The 11,539-nt window shown below is 58.6% G+C and overlaps 1 protein-coding gene across 3 annotated transcripts in view; it reads right to left on the bottom strand.

Moving 5' to 3' along the window:
- The window catches only part of SRC (SRC proto-oncogene, non-receptor tyrosine kinase), a 53,071-nt gene extending 43,631 nt beyond the window's left edge, over nt 1-9,440 (bottom strand). For 2 of the 3 annotated variants that reach the window (XM_058562725.1, XM_058562724.1), the window contains exon 1: nt 9,260-9,439. The gene's annotated coding sequence lies outside the window, so the exon portion shown is untranslated. Of the gene's footprint in view, nt 1-9,259 lie in introns of all 3 variants that reach the window. The other variant, XM_058562727.1, reaches the window with a different exon arrangement.
- Nucleotides 9,441-11,539: the final 2,099 nt, after the last annotated feature.

The raw sequence follows: 11,539 nt of genomic DNA on the forward strand, positions 1-11,539 counted from the left end.
GCCTGCTGCTCCCCACCTCCCAGGCTATGCCTACACACACCAGGCTATTTCCCGCCTTCATTTTTGCTGTGTTGTCCCTTCCTCCTGGCATGCCCTCACCCTTCTTCCCTCGTGAGCACCTGTCACCCTTTAAGACTCAGGCCAGGCATCACCTCCTCTGGGAAGCCCTCCGGCAGTGTAATGGGCTGCCACAGCTCATATGGCACCCGCCCCGGGGTACAGCAATGATCAGCAACTGTGTCTGACTCCCCCAGGGTGCAGGCTGCTCCCAGAGTGCATCTTTGGGGTCCCCAGCACCCAGCACAAGGCCCCGACATCACCAGCAGGTAATGGAGAGTCCAGCTGCCAGCTCTCTGCCCAGAGACCCCCGGGGCAGAGGCCAGGAGCAGCTCCCAGCGGCAGTGCTGAGTCCTGTTTCACCCGCGCTGCCCACAGATCTAAGGTATGGGCGGGGGGACTTTCTGCAAATGGCCAACTGGTAACCAAACCCACGTCGTTTCTAAAACTAGGGCACAGGAGAGAAATGGGAACAGCAGAATTGTCCCCAAATAGAACTGTGGCTCATCTGGTTCCAGGGCCTTCGGGAACACCTGGCAGGGGTGGGGGTGGGGAGGGCAGGTGGCCGCTCCCACGGCTTCGAAAGGAAATCTAAAGTCTGGAGGACAGGGAGGTCAACATCATGGCACTGGCGCTGACACCCTGCCCACTCCCCCAGGGTCCGTCCAAATCCTGGGAGGTGCAGGGTCCCCTTCCACTTACCCCCCCAGCTACGGGGTGCTCCCACCTCCCAGCCTTTGCTCACGGGGTCCTCTGCCTGGAATGCTGCTCTCCCTTCCCACCAGTCAGAACCCTACCCATCCTCATAACCATGACCATTGACCAGACACTTCTATAAATCTGGCATGGGTGGGCATTTGGGGGAAGGAGTTTATCAAGTCTTCCCAATAGCCCCATGAGGAAAAGACTCCTGCTCCCATCTCACAGATGAGGAAAATGAGGCTCAAAAAGAGAAGCCATTTGCCCAGGGCACACAGCAAAGGAGGCAGGTGGACCAGGTGATGTGGTGGGTCCGGGGTGCCAGCAGCCACAGGGCACCCAGAGGGCCTGGCGGGGCCTGGGTCAGCCTCCTAACCAGGCCCAGCTGTGGGGACTTGGCATAACTCTGGGACAAAGTCCGCAGGGTATGGTCCCACCCACCCAGGCAGAACAGGAGCCCCTACCTCCCCCAGACCCCCACCCTAGGGTGTCTGCTGACTGAGGAACCACACTGGTACAACGCGATGGAGCCGTCTCCCTCACAATATGCGCAGACCCCCTGCACAGACGAGAAAATGAGTCCTTGAAGGGGACAGTTTCCCCATCTGCAAAGTGGGATGTGCACCAGGAACCTCTAGCTGTGACATCCCCCTGTGGCCTGGTGGATGCTGTTTCCTTTCTCTGAGTCTCAGTTTTCCTATCTGAAGAATAAGGTTGTCATTCCTTTCCTCTTCAGGCTGATGCAAGTTAGAATAAAATCACAGCAAACATTTACTGAGCGCCTACTATGTGCCGGCATCACTGACAGAGTGGTGCACAATGCCTCACTTGATCCTTAGAACAAGCCCGCTATGTGGATACTGCCATTAGGCCCACTTTGCAGATGGGGAAACTGAGGCACAGAAAGGTGAACTGACTCACCAGTCACACAGCTAGTGGGTGACAGCAGTCAGAGGAGAAGCCCCTGGCGTTGGGGGTTGGGGTGGCCCCCAAGAGGAGTCTCCTGGCCTCCACGTTGCCCTGAGAAGGCTGGGAGGGGCTGGAGGAGGGTCAGGGATCAGACGGGAGGCAGAGAAGGACTCAGCCTGGACAAGGCGGGGCAGGCCTGCGGTGTTCAGGAGGCTCTGGGTCCAAATCCACTCACTGGGTGAAACTGGACAAGTCCCTTTGCTTCTCTGAGCCTCAGTTTCCCCTTTGGTGAAATGGAGCCAGAAGTGCCGCCTCACGGGGATGCTGGGAGGATCGGGCACTGAGCAAGCACTCCAGTGCGCGCTGAAGGAACGGATGACGACTGACGAATCCCGAGGGCCGGTCCGCTGCCACTCATTGCTCCTTCAGGACCTTAGTTGTGTCTGATTCTCCACCCAGAAGGGATGGGAAGGTGGGTGCAACCTGTCTCTTCTCTAATCCCTAGAAGGAACCCTCCAAGTCTGCCAGCCTTCCAGGCTGTGTGACCTCAGGCAAGTCACTTCAGCTCTCTGAACCTCCAGATCGCCCCTTTGACAATAAGTCGAGGCTTTCATGGGACTCTGAGAGAGGGGATCCCGCCTGGGGAGACTGGGGGCTCACGGGGACCCAAGCACTGAGAGCACCTGGCACGACTCTGACCTGAGGCCTCAGTTTCCTCATCTGCCAGATGAAGATTATTATGACGGTTCTGTCTCCCTCCCAGCCCTGCTTAGGGATGCTCAGAGGCGACCATGGAAAGCGCTTTGTAAACTGTAAAGTGCAGTGCCCTTGGGAGTGATGATTACCACTGCACTCCCTTAGAGGCAACAAGAATCCTATGACTTGCCATCTAAGGCAGGATGTGTCAGAGCCATGAGGGAGGGCAGAGAAGGAGCCAGCGGGGTGCAGGGGAGGAAGTATGGACTAAGGTTGGGGCAGAGAGGGTGGGCAGTAAACGCTTTCCGGAGGCTGAGGCATCTTGGCCCCTAGAAGGGTATCAAGAAGGAGGGCATGCTAGGCAGTGGGACTGCGGAGGCAAAGGCATGGGGGCTGGACAACCCAGGGTAGCAGGAAGGCAGCCAACGGTTCAGAAAGGCTACAGGATAATCTGAGTGAGAGGGAAATGCGGGGGCTGACTGGGTGGGCAGAGGGAAGAGCTCTGGCCTGGACCAACACTCCTCCAGGAGTCCCTGCGCCCATCCCGGCCTCTCTCTGAGCCTCGGCTGCCTCTCAAAAAACCCGAAGGCCGTACAGCTCCTGCCTCTCAGCCCAGGCAGGCAAAGACGCCAAGCACCCAGCGCTAAATCGGTGGCCACCTTGGAGAGATGGACGTGTTCAGCGAGGGGGCCTTGAATGCCAGGGCACTGGGAGGACTTGACAGGTCATAGGCCGGCAAGGGCTGAGGCGGGAGCTGGGCTCGGGGAGGCTGGATGGAGCTGGTGGCTTCCAATCAATCCGGTCACCAAACTTGTCTGTCTCTAGTTAACCTTCCCTCCAGCTCCGCCCCACAGGACAAGCCCGCCACGGACACAGGTGTCCAGTCCCAGCCCCGGGGATTCCCATGTCAATTGGGCTGCTGAGGTCAGAATTCCCGCCTCGTCAGGGAATCCCCTTCCCAATCACAGGCACTCAGAAACACAAAGCACATACTGCGTGCAGGCCCTGCACCAGAGCAGACACACGTTAGTCCATCTGATCCTCACATCACCCTGTCACAGCTGGTCCCAGCACTGTCATCTCCATTCCACAACTGGGGAAACTAAGGCTCAGAGCAATCATTTTCCCACAGACACAGCAAACAAGTGCCAGAGCCAGGATTCAAACCCAGAACCAACTGGCTCCCAAGGCCTTGCTATTTCCACTCCCTTTATGCCATGACCATCCATTGAGCACCCCGATATGCCAATCCTGGGAGCTGGAGGTTCCCTGCACGATCCCAGAACCCCAGATCCAAGTGGAGATCCCTCAGTCAGAGCTGGAAGCCAGAGAGTCAGGATCACATGCCCCAGCAACACGCCACCCTAAGCCTGGGGAAAGACTTCAGCCCAGCTGGTGCACACGCGCTGGGAGTGAGACGCCACAAATCACCCAGAAGCCAGAAGGCTGGGCTCACACTTCACGGTGCTGGGTGACCGTGCCCTAGCCCTCGGCCTCTCTGAGCCTCAGTTCCTCTTCTACGTCATAAAACAAAAGTTCTGCCCACCCATGATGGCGCAAGGGATGGAATGGGTCACCCTGCTATGACCTGGCTGGGGAGGGCGCAACGTGAGGACATCGACATCAGAGTAAAAGTCAAGGCCGCAGATTTGGACAAAGCAGCCCAAGAGAAGATAATCAGACCTTGACGGGGGAGGTCGAGCTTCCCTCCCCAGCACTGGTGTCTGCCCGTCCTGGCCTCGCAGCCCAGCGGGTCTGAGGACCCAAAGGACCCATTCCCACAGTCTCTCAACAGCATCTCCACCCAACACGGGCATCAGAGAGGACTCAGCTGGCCCGCCCCCGGAAGACTTCCCAGCCAGGATTCCTGTCACAGAGCCTCTGGGAGGGAAGAGCCCTCACCGTACAGACCAGGAAACTGAGGACCAAAGCAGGAAGACAGTGGCCCAGATCATCCAGCTTCTCCTCCCCTCTGGCTTCACTTCATTGTAGAACTTCTCTGGGTAGTTCCAAGGGGAGGAGAGGGACTGGGGTCCATGTTGGGGGGAACGTTATGTGCTCAAGGTCTCACAGCAAGGACAGGGGAAATGGGGGTTCCGGCTTCCAGCACTGGGATATTCCCCAGTCATCTACCCCACCTGGCTGTCCTGTGGGAAGGGCAGGCTGGCTGGGTGGGGAGAGCCCTGGATCAAAAGACAAGAAATGTGCATTTCTCGCCCAGCTTAGATAACATGACCTGGGTCTTTCTGGCCTCAGTCTCCCATGTGTGAAAAGAGCAGGTCAGAATACATCAGGAATGACAAACTCACAGCCCTCATACAACACTCCCTAATCCTCTGCCCGTGGCATACATTACTAGTCTATCACATCACTCTTTCCCATGAAGCCAAGACTGGGCCTCAGAGTGTCTCAACACAGCAATCCAGGTCTGGGGGATATGAGCCCTGGGCCATCCCTAGACTGGGTAATGTCTGAGCCCCCACGAGGGAGGGGAAGGGAGAAAGAGGTAACATTTCCTGAGCATCCAGTAGATTCAAACTGCTGAGAGACATCAGCTGATTTTATCCTCACAATGAGGTATGCAGAGGCTCAGGTTCAGAGGGCCTTAGTGCTCTGCCTTTGGACACACAGCTGGCAACGGGACCTTGAACACAGGGGAGCCGTCTCCTGGGGCACCTTCCCCAGAAACAGGGACCCAGAGCCAGCCAGCATGAGGGCCTGAGGAACAGCTTCACCCCACCCTCCCCTTGGCCCTACTAGGTGCAAGTCCTATGCCCATCTGACAGCTTTCGAAACCGAGTCACAGGAAGGGGGTGTCAGCCGCCAGAGAAGGAAGGACTCAAGTCCATGTCTGGTCCTTGTCCGCCCTATTTATCGAGTTAACGTGCGCTAAACGCTGTACTTCAGTGCTCTCGGGACATCCTGGGAATCGTGACTCATATTATCCCACTTCATAGATGAGGAAACTGAGGCGCCCCAGGGGAAGTGCTCCCCCAGGGGCTCAAGTGGAAACCTGAGCAGTTCACCTCGGAGATAAGGGGGTAGGAGCAGCGGAGGGGAAGTAAAGGGCTGCGGGAACCCAATGGAAGATAGAGGCGCGGGGGCCACGTGACCGAGGCAGGAATGAGGCTCCGGCAAGAGGCCCAGAGCAGGGGGGAGGCCCTTTGAAGGAGCTCTAAGGCCTGCAGGGACACGAGCCCTGCAGAGCCCTCCAGCCTAGGTTCACCTTGTCACTCAGCAACCAGGAGACCCTAGGCAAGTGGCTTCTCCTCTCTGGGTCTTAGTGTTTACATCTGGAAAATGGACCAATCTCACCTAAGGCAGGCTTCCAAAAGCTGGGCTAAGCTAGACCACAGGGCTCTCCCCAGTGCAGCCTCCTCGCACAGAGAGGGCAGAGCAGGACTCACATCGCCCAGCACGTGGACGCCTTGCTGCCAGCATCCTTTCCTAGGCCAGTCCTGCCCAGAGCAGCCCCTTCAGGCTCAGTGAGATCACCCACTCAAAGCCTTCACCACACAGCTGGTGAGGCCAGACCCATGGGGCCGATCGACCTGCCCAGTGCAGCACCACACAAGGCAGGCCCCATTTCCTGAGGACCTACTGGTGCCAGGCACTGGGCATACAGCCCTGCTTCAGCCCTCACCTGACAGGGAAATATCGTCCCCATTTTCAAGACAAGGAAACTAAGTCTCAGAAAGATACAGGGAATGACCCAAAGACACACAAGTGGAGACCGTCAGAACGTGAACCTAGACCTGTCTGACTCGTGAGCCCTGACGGTACTTTGGTCTCCAGCTGACCGCCTCCCCCCGCCCCCACCACTCCCCACCTCACTCCCAGCCTCCAGCCACCCTGCATTGCACTTCCCCAACCCCGGGCTCTCACCCTCTCCTGCCTTCCTGCCAGTGAACTCCTATTCTACTTTCAAAGCCCAGCCTTAAATGCCCTTCCTCTTGACACCTGATCTAGGCCCCTGCAGAATACTTGGAGTCCAGCCCACAGATCTATTTCCACCAGATGTGTTGGACAGCTCTGTACTCAAGCCTCCAGCATGGGGCTGTTCACAGAGCGGACACTAATCAGCCCCTTGTGTGAAGATGAAGGCCAAACTCCTCCCCAAGGCCCACACAGCCCACAGGGTCCAGCCCTGCTGTGAACACCCCTCATTTCACCTCTCACCCCCTCCCCCTAATTCTCTGTGCTCCAGATTCACAGGCTTTCCCATTGTTCCTCCACAACAGCACACACTCCCCACCTCAGGGCCTTTGCACATGCCATCCCCTCTGCCTGGTAAGCCCTGCCCCTAGCTCCATGCCTGGCCAACTCCTACGTGCTTCCTTCAAGATTCCTCTGCATCCCACGCCTCTCCCTCTGAGCCCTTATCACATCTGCGATTATATATTCATTTATTTGGCAACTTGTTTGCTACTTGGCTCACCCTCTAGACTCAAACTTCTGGAAGGCCAGGGACGTTCACCATTCCTCTGCAAGGACCCACCCAGGCTGACCACTCCCCACAACCCCAGGGAAGTGTCTGAACAGAAGGGAAGAGAGAGCACTCTCGTCCCTCCTTTGTTGAGCAAACTGCTGCCCCCCCTCAGCACCACCTCCTGGAAGCCTCCGGATGCCTCCCCACAGCTCCCACTGCTCACCCCATCACCACACTGCTGGCCTGAGTTCAAAGCTCCTAGGACACAGTAAGTGCTCAATACAAGGTCACGGAGGCTTGCATTTAGGCAGGTTTGGGGAAATGGGGTCAATTGAGGACCAGGGGGTTGGGGGTTCTGTCGGCATGTCATGGAGCCATCTCCTCCCTGGATCCTGGGGCTTGGAGGAGCCAGACAACCCCTGGCCCCCGAGGTCACCATCAGGGAAGAAGCAAAAGCAGAAACTGGCTGTGAGCTGGGGATAATTCATGCTCCAGGAAGAGGCTAGGGGAGAGGAGGAGAGAGCTGGGGGGCCTTCCTGGAAGAGGTGGGCCTTAAACTAAATCTTAAAGAACAAGAGCAGATAAGCAGCTCCTACATGAGAGGACACTCCGGCAGGGACATCTTCAGGAGCAAAGGCCCAGGGGCCACACAGGAGGGCCTGGGCAGGCAGTCAGCTGAGAGAGGTGACACACTGTAAATCACTTCCTTGGGTGGAAAGACCACATCACCATCTCACCAAATGGGCCTCGTGGCTCCACGCGATCACTCATCGGGGTAGTCTTTTCCGACACTGCCGTGTGCCTGGTCTTGTCCTGAGAAACGCCTGCTCCTCTATCACCCCTGGAAGGGGTCGAGGGCAGCCAGACGGGGGGCTCCAAGGTCCAGGTTCTGATTCCAGCTTCAAACTGTGTGGCCTCGGGGCAGTCACTTCACCTCTCTGTGCCTCAGTTTCTCCATCAGCAAAATGAGGATAAACAAGAGCCCCTACCTCAGAGGAGGCGCTCAGTAGAGGTCAGCAGCTGTCATTACCACGGGCCCATTTTACACTTAACGAAACGAAGGCCAGAGGGAACAGTGAGCTGCCTGAGCTCACACAGCTGCTGGGTGGCAGGCCTGTGCCAGCGTGGTCTCTTTCTCAAGGGGTTATTCTTTCTCAAGAGGCGGCTTTTCAGGCACAAATCCACCCTCTCCTGGAGATGAGCCCCACTAGGCCAGCAACCTCGCCTCCACCCGTTCAGGCAATTCATCCAGGGAAGCGCTCATTTATTGAGCACCTACTACATACCAAGCCAAAACACACAGATTCCTCCCCTGAGGATTCCCATTCCACATATGCAGACTCAGAGGGCAGTCCCTTGGCCCAGGTCGCCCAGTGAGACGAGAAGCCTAGGTGTCCTGTCTCCCCAGCCAGAGGGCTGAGAAGAGGGTCAGCTACAGAGCCAGCCTGGCCCACTGAAACCAAGTCTGACCTCAGCTGCACTGTGGCTGGGCCTGGCCTCCCCCCAGGGGACACAGGGACCACTGCCCCCATTGTACAGAGTCCCTGAGGCTCTCACCCAGGCCCACACACACATGGTCTGTCCACTCTCAAGTCAGCCTGGAGACCCCAGAGGCTGAACTGGTACCCCACAGGTGAGCCCTTTCTCTTCATGCCCATCCTTCCACCAGCCCAGTAATCCCAGCCAGGCCCACCTGCCACTGATGAGGACCTCCAGCTCAGAGAGAGCAGGCAGTTGTCCGAGGACACACAGCAGGGCAAGTGGTGGTCCTGTTGAGATTCAAACCCACTGCAACCCCAGCCCAGGCAGGCAGATGGACCGGGCTTGGTGGTGAGGGCCCAAAACTTTTGCCAACTTCTGAGCAGGCAGGCGGCTGGGCCTGCCCAGAAGCGAGGCTGGGGGCTGTAGGCAGCGGGGACCATGCAGCGTCTGGCCCAGTCCCTTCCAGGCCGGCGGCACCAGGCCCTAGTCGAAGCCCCACGAGGACAGGGTGGGCCTGGTGCCTGGCCGGGCGCCCCCAGCCAGGTACCCCCAGACCCACCCTGTCGGCCCCCCTCCACCTCCCATGCCGGGCCGGGGCGCCAGGCCGGGCAGCCGCGGCCAGAGGCGGCGCCGACCGGCTCAGATATCAGATTTGGCCTAGTGCTGGCCGGGGGCTCGGGCCCGGCTCGCTGCTTCTCAGGGGGCTCGCAGCGGGAGGGTGAGCCGGAGGGGGTCCCCGCGCCGACAGACCCCTGCGCCCCCGCCCAGCCCCCTCCTCCCGCGGCATCACAACAAAAGGCCGCGCCGGGCACGTCCCCGTGCGCCCGCCCAGCGCTCCGGGCTCGCGGCTCGGCCGGGGGTGCGGGTCGGAGGGTGCACGGAGCCCCCGCGGCCCGGCGATCCGAGGCCGGGGGGGGGGGGCCCCGCGCGGGGGCTCCCCCAGGCCGGCGGGGACTCGGCGCCCGCGGAGGGGCGGGGGGCGCTCACCTGGGCCGACGGGCGGGCGGGCGCACCGGCAGACAGACGCACGGGAGGGCGGCCCGCCGGACGGCCAGGGGGTCTGGCAGACGGCGGCCTGGCCGCTCCGGCTCCCAGGCCGGAATGGATTCCGGGCCGGGAAAGACAGATCGAGAGAGAAAGGGAGGAGGAGGAGGAGGCGGCGGCCCGGGGAGGGGAAGAGGAGGGAGGGAGCGCGCGCGCCGGGAGGAGGGGCACGGCAGGCCTCCGGGAGGAGGAGGAAGGAGGAAGCGCGCGGGGACGAATTCCCCGCCGGTGACCGGGAGGAGACCCGTGTGCGGGCCCCCCCACACTCGAGCCAGCGTCCGGGCGGGGCGGGGGATGGGGTGCGGAGGCTTGGGGCACAGAAACCCCGCCCCGTGAGAGCACCCCACCCTGCGGACCCCCGATCCGCCCTCAAACCAAAATGCCCTCCCTAACTCCCCCCAACCCACCTACCCTATTTACCCCAAATCCACCTCTCCTGCAATTAGTAGTAGTAATAATAATAACACCAGCACTAACGGAGCGCTCACTCCTTGCCAGGCGCCATGCTAAGTGGCTCAGGTCGACTTTTAAGATCTATTCCAAACAAGCAGCTGGGCTGGCCAGATGGTTATCTCCATTTTACAGATTGGGAAACTGTGGCACAGAGAAAGGGGTTACCTACAAGAAACAGGCTTTGGACTCTGGCCTTGACCTGAGTTTCACAAAGTGGGGACTGGGGCAGGAGGGACCATGTGGAGAGGAGCAATATTTATTTTAATAAGATATGTGTTCATTTCAATGTGTATAAAACACATAACTAAGGCTGCCCATCAGAAGTCATAGAGTTCCAGATATTCCCGCCTCAGAGGGGACTGCAGCAGGTATTCGGTGACAATTACACTTCCAAGTATATAAATAAAGAGGCGAAGCACATCTGGACGCGGGGGCGAGGGAGTATAGCAGAGAAAGGGGATGACCTGGAGGAAATGCTGCTGTAGGCCACAAAGCCTCCTCCACCACTGTCTGACCCCACCTTACCCCACCACCTCCAGGCCCAGGCTCCGGGGCTGCCCTGTTGGGGGCGGGCACCCCACCCTTGGCTTTTCACCTGTCCTCCTGGAATTATGGCACAGGGGAAGGTGGGCCTGAATCCAGCTTTAAATACCACCACCTGCCTCCACTTTCCTTCTCTGAAATTCTTCCATTTCACAGATGGGAAACTGAGGCCCAACCAGGCCAAATGGCACAAGGCTGGGCTTCTCCTCCTGAGAGGAGCTGGGAGGGGAACCCTAGAATGTGGGAGGCAAAGGCTCAGGGTACAATACAGCGTGCAGGAGTCCAGGAGTGAGCACCGCCTTGAGCCGGACTGATCTGGTTCTAATCTAGGCCAGCTGCCCCCCTGCTGCACCTCGTACGAGTCCATCAATTTCCCCAGCCCAGTCCCCTTGCCTATGAAACAGAGTGAACAAGCCACAGAGGACTCCTGGGAAGGTTAAACCCGACAAGTGTGAGGGTGGCTGAGGTTGTGCCCAACAAATGGTAGCTCTTACGGGTGGTAAACTGAGGCCGGAGGGAGAAGGGGCAGCTTGAAGCCCCACAGCAAGTCAGCGGCAGAGCCAGCACCAGAAGCCAGCCTGGGCTGGGGAAATGGCTGCACTTGTTGGCAAGGCTGGCTTAAAGATTAACCATGGCTTCCCAGGCTGGAGGAGCGGATTTCTCAGCCCTCGCTCACTCCTCACACGTGTCTGAAGGCCTTTCCTGGCCACACTGGGCCGGGTGGGCTGCTCACCCAGGGGTGTGCTGGGGCTGGCTGTTACCACTTGCAAGAGCAGACTGTGTTCATCTCTCCTCAACTCTCGGATCAATGATGTCACTTTGATAACTTGACATCAGCCACTGTAGGAGTATTTACACCTTGGAAATCAGCAAACACTACAAATCAAGGCTTTTTTTCCTTCCAAAGAGCTGGCTTTTAAATATTTACCAGCACATCACCAGATTCATCCCCAGGAGTTCAACTGAAAGTTCTGGGCCACGTCTAGAGCTGGGATGACAAAGAGCTTAAAAGCACAGACTTTGGACCCACAGACCTGGGTTAAGTCCCATCTCTGCCACTTCATGGATATGTGACCTTGAGCATGCCATTTCTCTGAGCCTCGGCCTGCCAACCTGCAAAATGGGCTAAAGACAGCACTTCCGTCAGAGGGCTCCCATGAGGATGAAATGAGGTGCTGCCAGCTCAGCACGTGTGGGCCTCACTATCCGTACCCTACACATTCTCTT

Source organism: Diceros bicornis, chromosome 19 (assembly GCF_020826845.1).
Source record: "Diceros bicornis minor isolate mBicDic1 chromosome 19, mDicBic1.mat.cur, whole genome shotgun sequence".
In the NCBI taxonomy this organism is placed as follows: domain Eukaryota; kingdom Metazoa; phylum Chordata; class Mammalia; order Perissodactyla; family Rhinocerotidae; genus Diceros; species Diceros bicornis.